Raw genomic sequence first — 17,408 nt, 5'->3', positions numbered from 1 at the left:
TAACCGTGTGTTTGTCCGGATTGGGGTGAGCGATAATTAAGGCTGTAAGTGGGATGAGAAATTAAGGGGGCGGGGGGTCTATCAAGGGGGTCCCCTATGTGCCGGGCATGTTCTTATGGGGGGACTGGCCGCTTAGGTAAGGGCTGCCGGGCTCACAAGGTACATATCCTTTCAGGGACAGGGGTGTGTGGCAGGCAGCTTTTTTGTGTCACTCTCAGTGCTTTAAATAGAAAAAAAGAAGTGCAGATACTCGCCAGTCTGGGTTTAAGTGGCCGGGTGCTCTTCCCGGGCAGAGTCCAGAAATGGGACTCGTGCTCAGGCCCGGACAGGGTCTACCTACTCCCTTTTTTTAGTCCCACGCTCCGTGTCCTTCTCCATTTGTGCAGTTCTGCATTCCACTGACTTTCTATATGTACCCCACTCTGTGTCACACATCCTTGCTCACTCTCTGTGACCCTCGCTGTGCCCCCTTCGGGCTGCCTCTCTGAAACCTTCTTACTGCGCCTGACCATTGCGTGTCGCCTGTCTGCATGCTAACAGATGCGTACACTTCGGCAGTGGGCAAACAAGATTGCCGTGCAGCGATCAGCAGTCTCAGCATTGCGTCGTGACAGGCAACAATGATAATGTTATGTCATATTATCTAGCATTTATATTGCGCCCAGCACCCCCGTGGTGGTCTCTTGGCATCTGAGGTGGTGTACTGTGACCATAGTTACCAACATGACCCATGCCAATCTGTAGGTGCTTATCCAGTCCTGTTTTTTTTTTCTTTCCATTCTGGGACTTGTAGTTCAAGGTTTCACTTTATATAACTTGGACTACAAGTCCCAGAATGCTAAGAAATAAACAGGACTGGCTAAGCACCTACAGATTGCAATGTGTCATGTTGGCAACTATGACAGTGGCTCCAACAGGGTGTCGCCAGACCTTGGTCCGTGGATAAGAAAGAAAGGGGTTGGCCGGTGAGGTGAAAGAAATGGACAGTGGAGACACCAGTTGAGTGGGGGCACTGCAGGAACTGATAATATCGTGAAAGGGCAATGGGCAAAGTAAGTGGGCATTTGCTGATAAGCAATATTACGTGTTGGCATTGACTCTAGTTTGTGACTTGGTTTTGTCCATGTTCTGATATATTGTGTTGTTGGTGTGGGCTGTTTAAGCACTAACTTTGGACCTGTTATATTGATGGGCTCGATGCAGTGTGCTGGCTTGGTTGTGTAGCAATTAAACACGTGTACTTCAAGTTCATTCCATCGTTCGAGCCCCGCCCCTTCAGTCATGTTGTGGCTCAAAAGCGCTTCCCATAGCACAGTTTGAAACCCTGATTTGGAAAGGACGGCGGGGATGTCAAACTCATATATAATTGATTTTGATCCTCTCCAGTACTTAAACTTTGGCCACTGCTTTCCCTAGAAATCTTTTGGGAGGGTAGTGAAAGATGGTGTAGGGCAGGTGGGAAGGACGGGCAGGGTTTGGGGGGGGCTACTGTTGGCTGTGATAGGATTCAGCCCTCTGGGGATAAAGGACATATCATATCATTTGAGACATGGTGGCCATGCTGCATGGCAGTGCACAGCACAGGCAGGATGCAATGCAGCCTAGCAATACTACTAAGTGATCTACGTATGATATGATAGTTTATTTATATAGCGCCTATACACAATGTGTTTCAAAGCGCTTTAAGGCAAGGGAGGGAACAAGGGAAAATACAATAACATTCTTACAGGCCTTGAACAGTAAGGATGTGAAATTAACTATCATACTCAGCCTGAAGACATTTCAAATAGTGCAAGAGCTAAGACATGGAGAAGGAAGGGAGGGGGAGAGTAGCAAGGAAATGGAAACAGACAAGCGACTACCGTACTAGGACTGCGTACTTTGCCATGACAGCTTTCTTAGCAGAGCTTATGCTGCCCAGCGTTGCAGAGCATCCAGCTGACCAGGTAGGCCGTGGCACACTCCTAAATGTGTGATTAAAAACAGTCTAGAACCCCTTTTTAAGACAAGTTTTGCTCATTGTACAGGGATATCCCACGAAAAAAGTGCACAATATTCATGCATTCGATAAATCGGCAAATGATTTAACGACTTACTGCCGGGGGCGTATGAAGAACAGGACACAAGTAGAAAATCTCGCAGGTGGGGGACACGTGTAATCTCGGGGCTCTTCCAAAAATAAACAGATCAAACCGTAGTCAGACTTACTGTAGCAGTCAGCAAACTTCAAACATATTCATTTTATTTCATTAGTAGTGGGTGTTATATCGCCCGCCCATTAACAAATCCTAGATTCCATCTCCAAAGATCTCGGGCCTGATCTACAGAATTTTAGCGCAGTGCAAAGTGGCTTTCAACTGGAGCAAAGTCACTGTTCTCTGCATATGTATATACAGTCCACTTCAGCTAACAGAGCGGAACAGCAGCTAATGTAGTCTATCTCTGCGCAATGCTATCACCTCCCTGTGGCTGCCTGACACTAACCCCACTTTGGTTGCTACTCTCTGCTCGGCAACTATGTTTTCTGAGACATATTTTAAGTGAACTTGGCCTAAATGAACTCGAACAAAAACAAGTGCAATTTTCGTTTTAGCCACGTGGTGGCAGCAGAAGAGTATTCACACAATGATTTTCAGGCGCATTCGTTAGTGTGGGAATCTTAGCACATCCCTGGGTCAAAAGCAATTGGAGACTGATGGGGCTCAGCCCTGGCTAACCCTGGCCCACTTAAAGCCCTGCCAATAAAGATAAAATCCCAATTTTATGAAGCACTATAAAATAGGTGTTTTTATTACCCTGTTTAATGGTACTGAACTTATCGACCATGGGAGGTTGAAGGGCTGAGCTGGCTCTACCAAGATTCACACCTGTGACTGCAGCTGTGCGTCTGTAGGAGCCATGTTACTGTCTACGAAAGCACTAAACTCACTGTGCTATGTTACTGAATCACTCAAAGTCACAGGTACACCACACTTATGGTTCTGGGTTTTACATCTACAAGTCACTGGTAATGGGACTTACATTCAATGTATTGACTTCAGCTGAATCAAGAATACAACTCCCAGAATACATTATTTTATTAAATAAATAGAGGGGACTTGGAAATGGTGCACCAGTGGCATAGAGTCATCTAGAAACTTTAACCCAGATCGCAACAGCCAAGTCCTATGTCCAACTTTGCAAACCCAGACCCTCTGCTTTGGCCTTTATTTGAAAGGGAGGGATATGGGGAGGTAAAGTGAACGTTCCAGGTTCAAACAGCACTTTCTAAAGCATGCCAAGGCAGAACGGTGACACCGTATGTAATGGAATGTTCTGTTATGTCAGGGTCACTTGTAGAGTGCTCGCACACCACTGAGGTGGTGTTCTTGGTGCTTAGCATCCACAGGACAACTATGGAAAAAGCTGGAGTATGTGAGCTGGGAGAAGGGCCAGGTTTTGAGATGACGGTAGAAAGAGTGGTGGCGTGAGATAGAGCGGAGAAGGACCGGGATCTTGTTCCGAGCTGAGACAGCAAGAAATGTGAAAGAGCGCCCGCCTTTGCAGCCAAAATCAATGGGCCTCATTATGACCCTGGCGGCCACGGTATGAACAGTGCACTGTTCATACCGGGCCGCCACATTACGAGTTTGCTCTCAGGTGGCGGTATGCACGTCTGGACTGGCCAGGCGTGCATACCGGCACTCACGAGCATACCAGGATGCTAACAACGGACCCATCATTAACGGGCCCGTTGTTCGCATCTTCCCCATTCCCATAGAGCCCTATGGGACCTCAAATGGGAATGGGGATGTACTGGGTCCGGGTCCCGAAAATGGGAATGACTGAGTCCGCAAAAGTCGGAATGGCCCAGTAAGTCCCCTTTTGCGGGACCTGGACCCGAGTTTGGGGGTAGCCATGCCGGTAATGACGGCATGGCTACCTCCAAACTCTTAATGAGGCCCAATGTGTTGTATGTTGAGAAGAAGGTGGTTAAAAGTGCGAAGATTACAAAATGGAGACTAGTGAGAGGACCGTTTGATGAGGAATACTGGTCTGAGTGAATAGAAAGAAGGTTGAGTGATAGAGAGAGAGATTGAAAGAGGTCTCTTTGGTTAACTGACAGCCAGTGAGGTTTAAGGGGGAAGCAAGAGAGGTGCTCCTGTTCAAAAAAGCCAAAAATTAGACATGCAGCAGCATTTTGAATGAGCTGAAGTCAATGTAGGCAGATGGAAGGAAGCACGAGAGAGAGCTGCCGTAGTCTAAGCGAGACTGGGCCACACTTGTGACTGCAGAGTGCAAAGTTGGTAAACACAAAAGCTGGATATGTGGTTCATCTGGGGAAGATGCGTGGGACGGCAATCACATTTTACTGACCAGGCGCGGGGGGTGAGGGGGGAGTTAGAGGGCAGGCACGAGGGCCGAGAAGGTGGCCAAAGACCTGGAGTCCAAAGAGAAGGGCTGTTGCCTATGACCAGCCAGCACCTTTGTTTTAGCAGAGTTCCGTTTCAGATAGTTGTTACTCATCCACTTAGAGATAGCTAGAGAGTTAATCGGTCTGTGGACCATTGAGAGGAAGGAGGTGAGTATCGTCAGAGTATGTATGCAAAGAAAAGCCTAAGGGCCTAATTGTGGAAGCGAGGGAATGAACATAAAAGAGAAGATGAAAGAAAGAGGAGCCCTGTGGGGCACTACAAGTGATGGGGTGTAAACAGAGGGCCAAGGGGGGACAGAAACAGCTTTGATCTGCCCGAGACAAGAGGTGAAAACCAGCAGAGTGCCAGCCCAAAAACATCTATTGCACAGAGTTGATCACCAAGGTTAACAGTATGAAATGCAGCTGACAGATCAAAGAGAACTAGGGCAGCTGTTGAGTCAGTGTCAGCCAGTAGGCGTAGGTTATCAAGGCAGCGGCAAGGCTGGACTCGGTCCCATGGCTAGGGCGAAAACTGGCTTGAAGTGGGTGAAGGCGATAGTGCGATTCAAGGTAGCACTGAGCTGAGCAGTGATTAAGGGGGCTCTCATGACTGAGTGCCAGTTGCCATCTGTGGCATTTTGTTGTATGATTGAAATGGCAACCAAATAGTTTGGCATGCCCAAAAACACCTGTTTGGCCGTGGTTGTGGGTTGACATGCAGTAAGGAAGTACTCCATGGTACGCTCTTCCAGAGTCCATCAAAGGTAATAAACAACCTCTGCCAGTTTAGCAAATCAAGCAAGAGCCCATTGTTGTGACTGATGAGCAGACTGTCTCCCCCGCACTTGCATGCCCTTGTTTGCTTGGTGGCACTTCATAATGTGGTACACATTTCCGATTGGAACCTTCTAGCCAGCCATAAAAAGTCACTCGCCGCCTTAATTCTACACATACATACAACACACCATTTCCTACTTGCCGAGAATCCATCATCCCCAGCCAGTGGCCAGTAATGAGTGCAACCCGTGTGCCATGATGATGATGACTGAGCTCCATTTGCTGAGTCTCATTTTTGGGATAACACACCAGAGACCAAGTTTGGGTGCACCGGGCCTGCCCAATGATCATAGCAGTATGCAGAGTCTAAAGGAAGCGGCAATCTACTTGTTGTCATTGTGTCCAAACCCCAATGAGACACATTATAGTGGAATGGGCCCACAGAGAGAGAGAGGGGTCAAGTAGTTATATTTGACATATGTTGGTCCAACACTTGCATAGCTTTCCATCTTCCTGCTATTTAGGGGGTCTTTTGACTTCTTTTGTTGTGTGTTGTAAAACTCTGGAAATAAAGGTTTTCTTAACTTTAAGGGCTGAACCGGAGAACGTTCTACTTAATATTGTATACGTGAATTTATATATAGAGCAGTGGTTCTTCTTAATAATTTGATGTATGCAAAGTCATCTATCTTGACTTTATTATACTAATAAAAAAAGGTTATTTGGAGGTAAATGTGACATGTGGGAGGAAATATCGTCTAGTGCTCAGGTTCTGGACTGTTGTAATGGGAGGCCTGAGGTTCATTCATGCATTCGCCATTAGACCCCATTGTGTAGCTATGGGCAAATCACTTTGCCTCCCTGTTCCTCCACATCCTATCCTCCCAGATTGTGAGTGATTAGAGAACGGATCAATAATAGCCAATGTATTCAACGTTTATAGGCAGCATGTACTCGATTCAGGCAAATAAGGTACTTTCCCCATTCTCTGCGGCAACGTGCTGTCTTGTGCCCCCTTTTCAGTCTTCTATTTTGTTTCTTGTAGCCTACTGGACATCTTGTAACTGCCTGGACACAGTTATTCTGCTTGACCCTGTTTTTTAATTTGATTTAGTACCTTAGTTTCTTTTCGCTGGCACATGGGCATTTGGTTGCCTGCACACCCCTTTCACATGTATTTCCTTGTATTCCATTGATGACAAAGAAGTCTTACTGTCCCCGTTGTGTGACTCCCTTCACAGCTGTCGCCACTCTAAGATGGCTGCTAAATAGTTTCCTCTTCACTGACCCTAATTGGCTGCTTGCAGGTCCCTTGACATTGCGCGTACCATAATGCACCAGCAGCTACCGCAGCCGCGGCGCAGTGCACACCCCGGGTTTTCTGTGTACACCTCATACTTTTTTACCTTCCCCCAACCTGACTAAAATGAGCGTTAATCCGCTCTCTCTCAGCTACTCCTCACCTAATCCGCTAGCTCTTAAATCTGCCACCCTAGCCCTCCACTTTACTTAAAATATTGTCACACTCCATTGCGGCCTCTGCCAAATTTGACTGGTCAACTTTAAGTGCTTCTGACCCTTTCTGTACTCGGTCATCCTGAGTATCCTCCTCCTTTCTTTCCCCCGGCCCTCCGTGTGTTTTCTTAACTCATGCTCCCTTCTGAAACACACCACATAGCTTTTCAAATTCCCATATGACAGCTCTTCTAATTTACCTGGGAGCTATCCCTTCTTCCGCCTTATCCCCCTCCGGCAGAGTATCATCCATAGAATTGCCATGCGTAGCCCGTTCCTGCCACGCCTTATCCCACTGTACGATCTGCAGAGAATGTGTCCCCCCTCCCCCAATGCCCGTCTCTTTGGTCCTAGTTTATCAGTTCCAGTTATGAGGCCCACTTAACCGCCCTGTACTATCTGCCCTCGCCCCTCCTCTTACCTCGTGACGGGTCATCCCTTCCAGCTTTCCATTCTCTGCAACAAAAAAATATGGCAGCATATAATCCTAGCCAACTGCTTTCAGGCCTTACCCATCAGGCCTGACAGAGCTTAGATCTTGCGTCCAAAAGTCCTAGCCTCATATCCTCCCGCTGTTGCCCTCCCTCCGTCCTACCATGTAGTAATTCTCTTCACAGTCCTCTGCCTTGCTCCTTGGCGCGTCTCCCTCTCTTCCCAGATTGGGTTGGCCAAGGACGAAGCTGTCACTGGACCATCTCCCTTACAGCTCCTGCTGCACCTGCTCCCAGGTCTTCCGACCCCGAACAAGGTCTTGCCACGCACAATTTCTGGTTTACGTGTGCCGGCTTTTCTTCTTCCCCTCGTCCACTCGCCTGTGGTTTTTCCTAGGGTTCATGTCTAATGGCCTACTCTTGTCATCATCATCTTTAATTCGGTCAAATCCATAATAATGACACAATCAACATACAATAGACTACAGGTTGGAATAATTAGGTGCCATAATCTTTTAAAAGAAAACACAAAGCCTAAGACATCATAAATATTTGATATAAATATATATATATATATTTTTTAAATCGTTCCACACAACGAACAGCGAAACAGTTAAAACTCTGATATCATTTGGCTGCCAGAATTCTATCGCTCTTATTCTGAACGATAGGATCGGATCTGCAATGCCAAAGCCACCACCAACTATGGAATTGACTGTAAGTGCATAATTACCGGATTGCATTGAGCAAATGGCTTTGATTTTGCGAAGGGCTAAGGGTATAACTGTGGATATACCAATATTTTGGGCATAAAAGAATGACGTTTCCTCCAGACCAGGACATAAGGGGGCGTGACTCAGGATCATCCAAAGAATTCATCCAAGAGCTAAAATATCTTAGATCGGCAATACATTGAACTTAAAATGCACAGGCCATTTCCTAGCTCAAACAGCTGTTCTTATCCTTCTAAATGTCTACCCTTTTTTAAGTGAGGGTTTTCCTTTTTCATCTACTCTGGGGGCCCAGCTGTTTATCCATCTTGATGGCAAGCCAGGTGCCATAAAATCTTTATTTTCAACGCGGCCTGTCCGCCATCGCTTGATGGATGTGACATTGTGGGAGGTAGGAGAGTGTGATATACGTGTTCTTTGAGGCACACAGCGGTTCAGGAGTGCGTGGTTCTCTGTAGCTGAAGTTAAGTGCCAGCGTGGTGTATTCATAATAGATTGGGGACCAGGGTTCAGTCCTGCTGAAACCCTCAACCAATTGGGCACCAGATTTCAAATCCCCCCTGCAATGGTATTTTGTCACCCTATACTGTTGGCACCATCTAATGTTCTGTTATGTTTGTTTGTACAGTATATTTTTATTCATGTATTTTTTTTTCTTGGTGTTATTGGATACATTACATTAGAGATTAAACCCATCCCAGTACTTAGTTCTCCATTTCCCAGTGTCACTGACACACTGAAATGTGTGCACAGGTCCCTGAAAGCGAGCAGTGTGTGCCTCTAGCGGATCAGTCGATGGGACAGTAATTCCCCCAGAAGACACACGCCAAGACCAGGGATCACATATTGCAGCCAAACGTGCATTGTGTGAGGGACATTTTTCAGATTTTGACTGTAAGTGCAGTACAGTGAATTAAAAACAAGACCAATGCAAACATTCTGACATACTGTAGGGTTTGTCCATTGCCTGTTCCAAAATCACTCATCCTGCCAATGGGAGGCACAGGACAGTTTGGGGGGCTCAAGGGGTTTTCATCATGTACCTCGTGGCGGTGCTGCAGTAGAGACTCTCACAGCTCCATTTCCTTTTCCCCTTGGAGATCTAGGACTACATGCCCCAGAATGCACGGGACATATTGGCCCACACTATACACCACACATGCTTCCTGAAGGTTTCTATGAAAGCGGGCACCTATACAGCCCCTGTGCTGCAGGGAGCTTCACACTAACATAATAGGTTAGAGGGCCTTGTAACTATTGTAGTGTGAATCCATTTTCCGTACATTTTACCAACAAGAGTGGAGAGGGAGACCTGCGTGAAATGAATAAAAGGTCAGATCATTGACATTACTAAACATTCCTGCTGTTTGCTAGCAGACACATACTGAAAGAGGGAATAAAGGGATTGCAAGCTGAGGCTCACAAGATGTTTCAGACTAACCATCTCACCTGCCCTCCACATTCTGTAGCTAGGACTGACATTGTGGTAAAAACCTGTTATTCTATTGAATAGAAAAAGCGCATCTTTATCTTATGGAATACGGCTCAGGAGCAGACATGAAATGAAAAAAGGTCAAGTCAGTTGACATTGCTAAACAATACTAATACTAACTTCTGTATGATGGCGGGTACATACTGAAGGTGGCGTAGCGGATCTCCGTTTTAAAAAACCACATTCTGAAAAACTTGCGTTTCAAAATTGCCAAGCAGACTTGGTCGCATTTTGAAAATCGAGCTTTTGGGAGTCTGTTCATTTGTCCCCTGCTTTCCCTTTAATGTATGCGGGGGACAGCAACGCAACCCCTGAAGCTCATAATGCCGTACTAGGGGCGCGGAGGCCACCCCGGCAACCACTGCTCAACTAGTTCGGCATTTTGGCATTTGTCATTTTCAACTATGCGAAAATGCGTATTCGTCATTATTTTCTGTTATTTTGTGGCAATAACGGTGTAGCATGGTATGGATCCTGGTGCTTCGGTGATGTTTCAGTATACCACTCCCAGCCAACTAGTTCAAGGATGCAGCAACAGTGATCCGAAGAGTGTGAAGTAGTGCCAAATTCAGCACCACAGGTTCCATTGGTTTGAACGCGTTTCAATGCAATCGAAATGCAGGAGACCAGCTGCTTAGTCTTCAGTTGCTGTGAGTCCCAATCCAGGGGCTCAGGGACAAGATCAGTTCTTGTTCTCGTTCTCCCAAACACAGGGAGCCTGGCAACCACCAGGAGGGGTCCTTCACCTCCAGTGCAGTTCTGGGTACCAGTGTAGCTGGCAGAGAGGCAGGCCTTGCTCCAGCAACATGTCACCCCCAATGTGCCCTGGGGATGGTTGGGGAGCAGAGCTTGTCTCTGCCTTAGATCACCTGCCTTCCCCTCACAACTGGAGGACATTGGAGACGGCAGCTTTCCCAGCAGGGATCAACTATTGTTCTTTAATGGTAAAGTCCAGAGTTGATTCAAAGAAGGAGTGGGAGGCTCCCTCTTTCAAAGGCAAATGTCCACAGTTGATTGGACAAAAAAGTGCCTGCTTTAAGGGCTCCAATCCCTGTTCTTGAGAAAATTGCTCCTTGCCTTCTGACATCTTATCCAAAGTGTAAATAGAGGAAAAAGAGTTGGGCAATTCCGCTTCTCTCTGTGCCAATTGCTGTTTAAAGTGCTGTATATATATTGTAAGATTATCTGAATCCAGAATTAGTCTGTGACCAAAAGCAGCCCCAGGGACCTTGGAGGCATACCCAAAGCCTAACCACTGTAGTACTGACTCAATTAAGGTATCCTGGACGACGCTGGTCACGTTGCACAAGCAATAAATGCTGGTAGCCTTTGACTTATTGTAGACACAATCAACTTGCGTTGTGATTGGCAATGTGCCTTTATTCATCAATGTGCCCTTATAGTAACACGTGTTTTGACCCTAACAAGGTCTTTTTCAAAACAGGGCACTCGTGTGCAAGCTTAGTTGATAGCAATCCGCGCGAGTAGCTTTGTGACTGTGTATAGCGTCAAATACCCAAAACCATAAAGTGCAATCCTAGTGTCCCCCTTTCGGTGCTGGATCACAGTTCCTGATGGTAAAACACACCTTGCTATAATCACAACACTAGTTGATTGTGTCTACAATAAGTCATAGTTTACCAGCATTTTTTACTTGTGTCGCATGACCAATGCCATCCAGTATACCTTAATGGACTCACTCAGACAGTGAAGAAGAAAGGAAGGGAAGAGTGATATAGTTATGAACAAAATGGTGGACTCTTCCTCCACTAAGCTGAGCTCCCTCTTTCTACACTGTGCCCCCTTCCCTTGTCAATAGTATGAAAGGCCCTTTTGGTATGCAGCGCCCTGGTGTGAGGATAGTCCTTTTGGGATAGGTGTGACCTTTGTTTCCTGTTTCCCAGGACAGCTCCTGTTAGGAGGATGTCTGTCTAAAGGGAGGTATTACCAGACCTCACAAAGGATCAAAGGAAAGGCACAGTCATTCTGCCTCTCCTGCTCTGCATTGCCAGGCTGTCTGCCCGATTCTATGAACAATTGCTGACATTTTCTGCCTACGTACACTTGCACAGGTTTTGTTTTTACAGATGTTTCCACTTTTTTAGCTGCAAAATGCCGGGGAAGACCCCCACACTTCTAGCTTGCATCCACCACCACCATATACGCTGTATCCTAACTTACCATATGCATTTTGCTACACAAAAGTGGAAATAAAATCTGTAACAAAAAGATTTGGTGAAAGTGTTAGTATGCACCATCTTTCTTTGCTGACCATCTGCCCAGAATGCACACAACCCTTCCACAGTGCTGACACATGTATGATCAATTGGTAGTGGCTTCTTATAGTAATGTGAATTACTATCCACCATACCATGCCATCAAGTGAGGGGTTTATTAAAATCAAATTGAATTTGGAATGGAGGTGTAAACTTAAATGGAAGACAGGGCACCTGTGGTCTCAGAGCCTGCTCTGTGCCACTGGAGAACAGGAGCTGCAGATCAGGAGACTGCTGCAGCAAGGCACAGTTGTATGTTATGCTTTGGGCATGGAGCTTATGAAAGGGGGATTTATCAGCACATCACCCTTTCTGAAATGGAGTTACCTGCATCGTTTTATTAATGTGTATAATAAAAAAAAGTCAGGGCTGCTACACCCTTATCAGATGGCTATTCTCAAAATGCCCCCCTGATCCGGAAACTGCGGTACAGTAAAAAGACGGCCACACACCTACAGTACTCTTATAACCATAGTGACATTGTGTGGTCAGAGTTGTAGATTAAGACAAGAATACTTTTGGCATGAGGGCAAACTATTGCTCCCACTTATATAGTTACTTAAAAACCCATATCTTCAAATAAACGGCCATCACGGCATATACCTCAGTTAGCTTAATTCTATGTGACTGTCCCGTCTGCTCTGTCTAATCACTATCTGTTCCGTCCGTTCTCGTGTCCTTGTTTCTGCGCCCCGAGGCTCACGAGCTACCGGCGCAATATAAATATTAAATAAATAAATAAATAAAATAAATAGTTAACGGGCAAAACTGCCTGAGGGCAGATGTACATATGAAACAGTTCAGTGAATCCTATCAGCAGGCCTTGCAATTCTGCAACATAGAGCGACTGGCAACACATCTCTATCGAGCAAAGCGGGAAAGCCCTCATTCGTTTTATGCACAGTACAACAGTCTCTTATACTCTACCGAAATGCCCTGTAACTAAGAATGTCTTGTACCATATGGGTTTGCTGGATAGCTGGAGGAGGCATGAAGTCGGTCATCAAAAGAGCTGCGAATGGAAACATTAAAAAAGTGTACCCGAGTAATAATTAATAGGTTTTTAATAGCATGTGCCTGATCGCAGAAGTAAGAACGGCACTTTGCGCAACACTTGGCAGGGTCTGAGTGATGTAAGTGAGCTCGGAAAATGTGTGTAGTTCTATATACTAGAATCAAGGGCAGTTTCTTATGTGCACCTTTCCCGCAGCACCATAACACCCCTATACAGTGGCTTTGGGTCCGACTGAGCGGAACAAAATCATGGATGTGGTTGTCGTGCTAGATGTGGGAATTGCCCTGCACAGTTAATGTGTCTCCTTACACACTGCTGTCCATAAACAGCCATTATCTAGGTGACACGTTGTAACAAACCACCTCCAACTGGCCTTGCATCCCAAGTACACAGAAATCATCCATTGAAAAGGTGCCTATACACACCTTTCCAAGGGACGAAAAGGCCAGAAGGTGCCAATTCTCAATTATTCAGCACTTTGCACGAGGCTAACACAAGAACTATAGAGTAAAAAGCTAGAATGACACAACAGAGATATGACTATGATTCGAGAAGGGAGAGGGTGCACAGCTATGTATTCAATGATTTTGTAACTTTCTTCGTGCTAACTTCTAATTAGTTAATAGTTGCTTCGAAGGGTGCAGCCCACTAAAAAGTGCCTCCGTGCTGGACTCTCGTATTGGACTGTAGAAAAAGGACCTAGGCTGTTTAGCCATCGGTGTGGGCCGCACACCTATAATTACCACGTGTGCTTATGTTTTGTATTATACTTTGTCAAAAAATAAATAATAAGTGCCAACAAAGTTCAAATAGTATTAAGGTAATTTTCTTGAATCCACTAAATTGTGAATTAATAAATGCTTATAATTGGTTAAAAAGCACCAATTTGCAATATGCTGTTTTTTAGGCAAACGAAAACCCTATGGCTAATGCATTTCGGAAATACTGATTTCCTTCTTCAGAGCCGGGTAAATCTACTCAGGATTACTCAAAATTCTGCTTCCATAAATCAAAAAAATCAAAAATTACACAATCATGTTACAATAGACAAATTGCAAAAGCATTTGGAAAGACAGGGTACCCACAGGGGACAAAATCACGACCCATCACAGTTGGCATGGTAACTGGCAGGCGGTGGCTTGTGGGTGGAGATAGTTAAGAACAGAAAACAGAACAACTGGTTTACAGTAGCCATTATACTTTATACTACTGTTGGTGGTCCTGGGATTGGGCCAGACTTCAATTCAGCTGGCATTAGCAGTTTTGCCTGCTGGATGGATTATGGAATGTTACAATTATTCAGTGCAAACTATGCAGAAGGCTATTATAAAATCTTGTAGTAAGTGGGAAAAAAAGAAATCAACTAGCGGTCACTCACTGAGACGAAAAGCTCAGGGCAAAGGGTGCCAATTTTTGGGGCAAGCATTGTAGAAATAAATTGAACCTTTTCTGCATATGACTAAGAGTTTCTTTTAAAAAGAGATTATTTCGAATACAGAGGAAATATGTTCTCACAAACAATCGTCTTTTGTATCATGTTTATTTTTAAATGGTCCTTTGCTCTGAACAGAGGCAGCATGGCGTCTTTTCTTTAGAAAAGGGTTTCAGCCTTGTCTGTGCTCTACACCGGTGTACATTAGCAATGTGATTATCTTTCTGATCGCCATCACTTCAATCGCCTGAAATGCTTTTAACCTCGTCCAGTGTAATAACAGTGTTATGCTCCCTTTAACATCGGTGAGTCGTTACCTGTTTCACAGAAGCACCCCCGGAATTCAATTCAACACAAGTCTGCTTGGAAATCGGTCAATGCCCAGCCTGCAGCTGCGTGCCAGCTATTCAGAAGCATGCTTGCAGAAAAGCAATGCAGCACTCTGCAAATGACTTCCGAGAAGGGCAGAAATATCAAGGCGGCAATTGGGTTACAGCGCTGTTGGGCACTGCCACCTGCTGTGCCCGGTGGCAGAGCCCATGTTCAAAGGGCTGGAGTCCCACTGCGGGGGCTTAGCTGCTGCAGAGGGGGTTGATTGGCCCTGCAACCCTTGCTATGCATGGTGGCGTGTGCAGAGCACTCTGTGCACTTACCTCCTCTTAGAGGACACTTTAACGCGGCAGTTAGACATCCTCAAGCTCAACTGGCCTCCAGGCAAGTTATTCCGAGTCATCCGTCACGGATAGCCCTTACTTACCTCTTGCAGGAAGGACGGAAGGGCAGCCAGTCTGGCTCTGGACGAGCAAATGCTAGCTGATTATGAGCAGGTGAGATGATAGTAAGCGGTGTGTGCCCACACCATGGGTGTAATTTTAGGGGGGACAGGGGAGTTTGTCCCCCCAACTTTCATGGCACGCCATGTTGTCCCCATTAATTTGACTGGGGCACCTTTTCTTCAGATGTCATGCTCCCCCCCAACATTTTCAGCAAAGCTACTCCACTGGCCAACACACTGCGTAAACATGAAGACGCCGTCCCCTAGGAACTGCCACCTTCCTTTAAAGAACGAAAAACCTTGTTGTTCAGGAAGTTCCTAACTCCACGCCGCCCCAAATATCTTCTTCCCTCACCTCTTTCTTCTCCTTGAGGATTTGCCATCTAAAATGATACCTACCGATTCACGCCCCCCTCTCCACGCTCATACCCTTACTCTCTTGTCTAACAATGGCTGACAGGCAAGATTTCTAGGCCTCGTTCTTTCTAATTGCACCCCACTCCTCTGCACCACATGCGTATGGACTCAGTGCTAGCATGCTCCACAGCCCGCTCCCTACTTTTGTGCATGCACACGGCTTTTTGCTTGCATGCACTCCATCCATTACCTTCCCAGAACCGAACTCTCCCAGCTGTATCCTTTACTCCTGCGTAGTTCCACCGCACTGGACTTTTCTTATTTTTCTCGCTCTAGTAAATCCCTCCTGAAACTCAGTGAGTTTATCACAACTCTTCCCATTCCTCTTTTTATATCATCACTGCCATTTCTTAACCAGCAGCTGTGCACCAGGTCATTTCCCCTGATAGGTTTCCTCATTGGATGTTTATGGTTTCACTGCTAGCATTGTTGACTTCTGCTACTCACACCCTTCCTACACTCATCCGAACCCATGCAGTGTTGCTACTTAGAAAGGTCACCTTGGTCGTCATCCTTTCACGCGTTCTCCTTCTGGTTCGCTCTATGACTGTAATTGTAATTGTTTATTTATAACACACTTAATAACCAGAGCTTTCTAAGTGCGGACCAGGGGATCAAACCAGTGTTGCTTCACGTCGTTTTGCTTCCAAGGTGAGCTTGTTGCCCCGGAGCTATCTCTCCGAGATGTATTGCTAGCATGGCCATCCACCTCTCCCTTTCACTGGCCAGCCTTCTCCAGCTCCCCTTCCCCATCTTAAACCACAATCTTCTCCTTTGCTGATCCGAATATCTCCATTACATGTCTGGACGGAATATGTTCTATCGAATAAAGCCCATTCATGCTTGCGTTCCCTCTTAAGGTGTTTGATCCCTGCCAATCCTTTCTAGGTCGATGCATTGCTTTAACTCTCCTTGTGCATCGCCCTGGCAAGCTTGGGGACCTGGTTCACCACTCCATAAAACTGCATTTAAATGAACACATCAATAACTGCACATTAGTGGCCATTTAATACAATGCAAAGGCAGAGTGTTGTGAGTTCCCCATTTAGGGTTTGACAATAGAAGACTAGAGCTGGCATGTCCTCTCGGGGAGGTGGCACCACACCATGGCTTGCGAATGCTCTACAGGGTGTTGGACATTCGAAAGCCAACCCAATTGCGGCTTTCTGCAAGCACCACACCCAGGTGCAATCTCTATTTCTCCAATAAACTAGGAGCGACCCAGACATTCCTTCCAGCTGCAAAGGAAGAAAGGACACATGATTGGGCTGGGGCCACACAAGCGCGGTATCCTGAAGTAACGTGTAAATGATGGGGGTGTCGAACGCGGAGCATTCTGAAATGGAATCGGTACCCATGCCTGGTTGCAAGACCTCTAGTCCTACTCTGGAAGGAGATCAGATGGAGAGTGACACCTTAGAACAATTCAGATTTGGGCCTGTGGGTGCCAGAAAAATGAGTCTTAATTTCTCTTATAAGGATGAGCCCAAAAAGGTTTATTACAGATTGCCTCTCGCAAGATAAATCAGGAAGTGTCCTAGCATAAACCTGCCTCCCAACTCCGCCCTCCAGAAGAGCCACTTTTGCGTGCTTCATACTATTGACCCCTCCATGGCGAAAAAGCACATACCAGGCCTTCCTGTCTGTTAGTCCTGCCTCACTTAAAACAGTAATCGCATTGTCCCCTGGAATAGTCCTCTATTTATGTCCATGCCCCTAACGGTCCACCTGACTAATCAATTTTGTGTAACCATGGCGCCGTTGACACGCCTCTGGTGGCGTCTTCCGCAGGTGTGGGGTGTGCGCCTCCACCCCGCCGACATCATCCGGGTCCATTGCCGCGGAGATGATGACCTTGCCTCAGTCACCTGGGACCGGCCGAAAATCCAGAGTCATCATTCTTGAATGCAGCTGCGACGCTCTTTATGGTGCCCACCATCATTGCCTGCTGCCATACATATCGGGGTACCCTGACCAAGGGTCTGATGGGATTTAAAGGACAATAATAATCACTAGTGACATGGGCCCATTCTTACAGCAAGGTGTAAGAAATTTGGAATGAAAAAAACCTTTGTCCCAACACTGCTTCTTCATTTTCTTTTGCTAAGGAAGTTCCTCAGGGCCCCGCCCCCTTACGCCTCTTGATCCTCT

The 17,408-nt window shown here is 46.1% G+C and overlaps 1 protein-coding gene across 1 annotated transcript in view; it reads left to right on the top strand.

The window, feature by feature from the left end:
• The window catches only part of SH3RF3 (SH3 domain containing ring finger 3), a 1,766,125-nt gene that overhangs the window by 1,567,901 nt on the left and 180,816 nt on the right, over positions 1–17,408 (top strand). The window lies entirely within an intron of this gene.

Source organism: Ambystoma mexicanum, chromosome 7p (assembly GCF_040938575.1).
Source record: "Ambystoma mexicanum isolate Mex_15411 chromosome 7p, UKY_AmexF1_1, whole genome shotgun sequence".
In the NCBI taxonomy this organism is placed as follows: domain Eukaryota; kingdom Metazoa; phylum Chordata; class Amphibia; order Caudata; family Ambystomatidae; genus Ambystoma; species Ambystoma mexicanum.
This window is presented reverse-complemented; position numbering and strand designations above follow the sequence as displayed.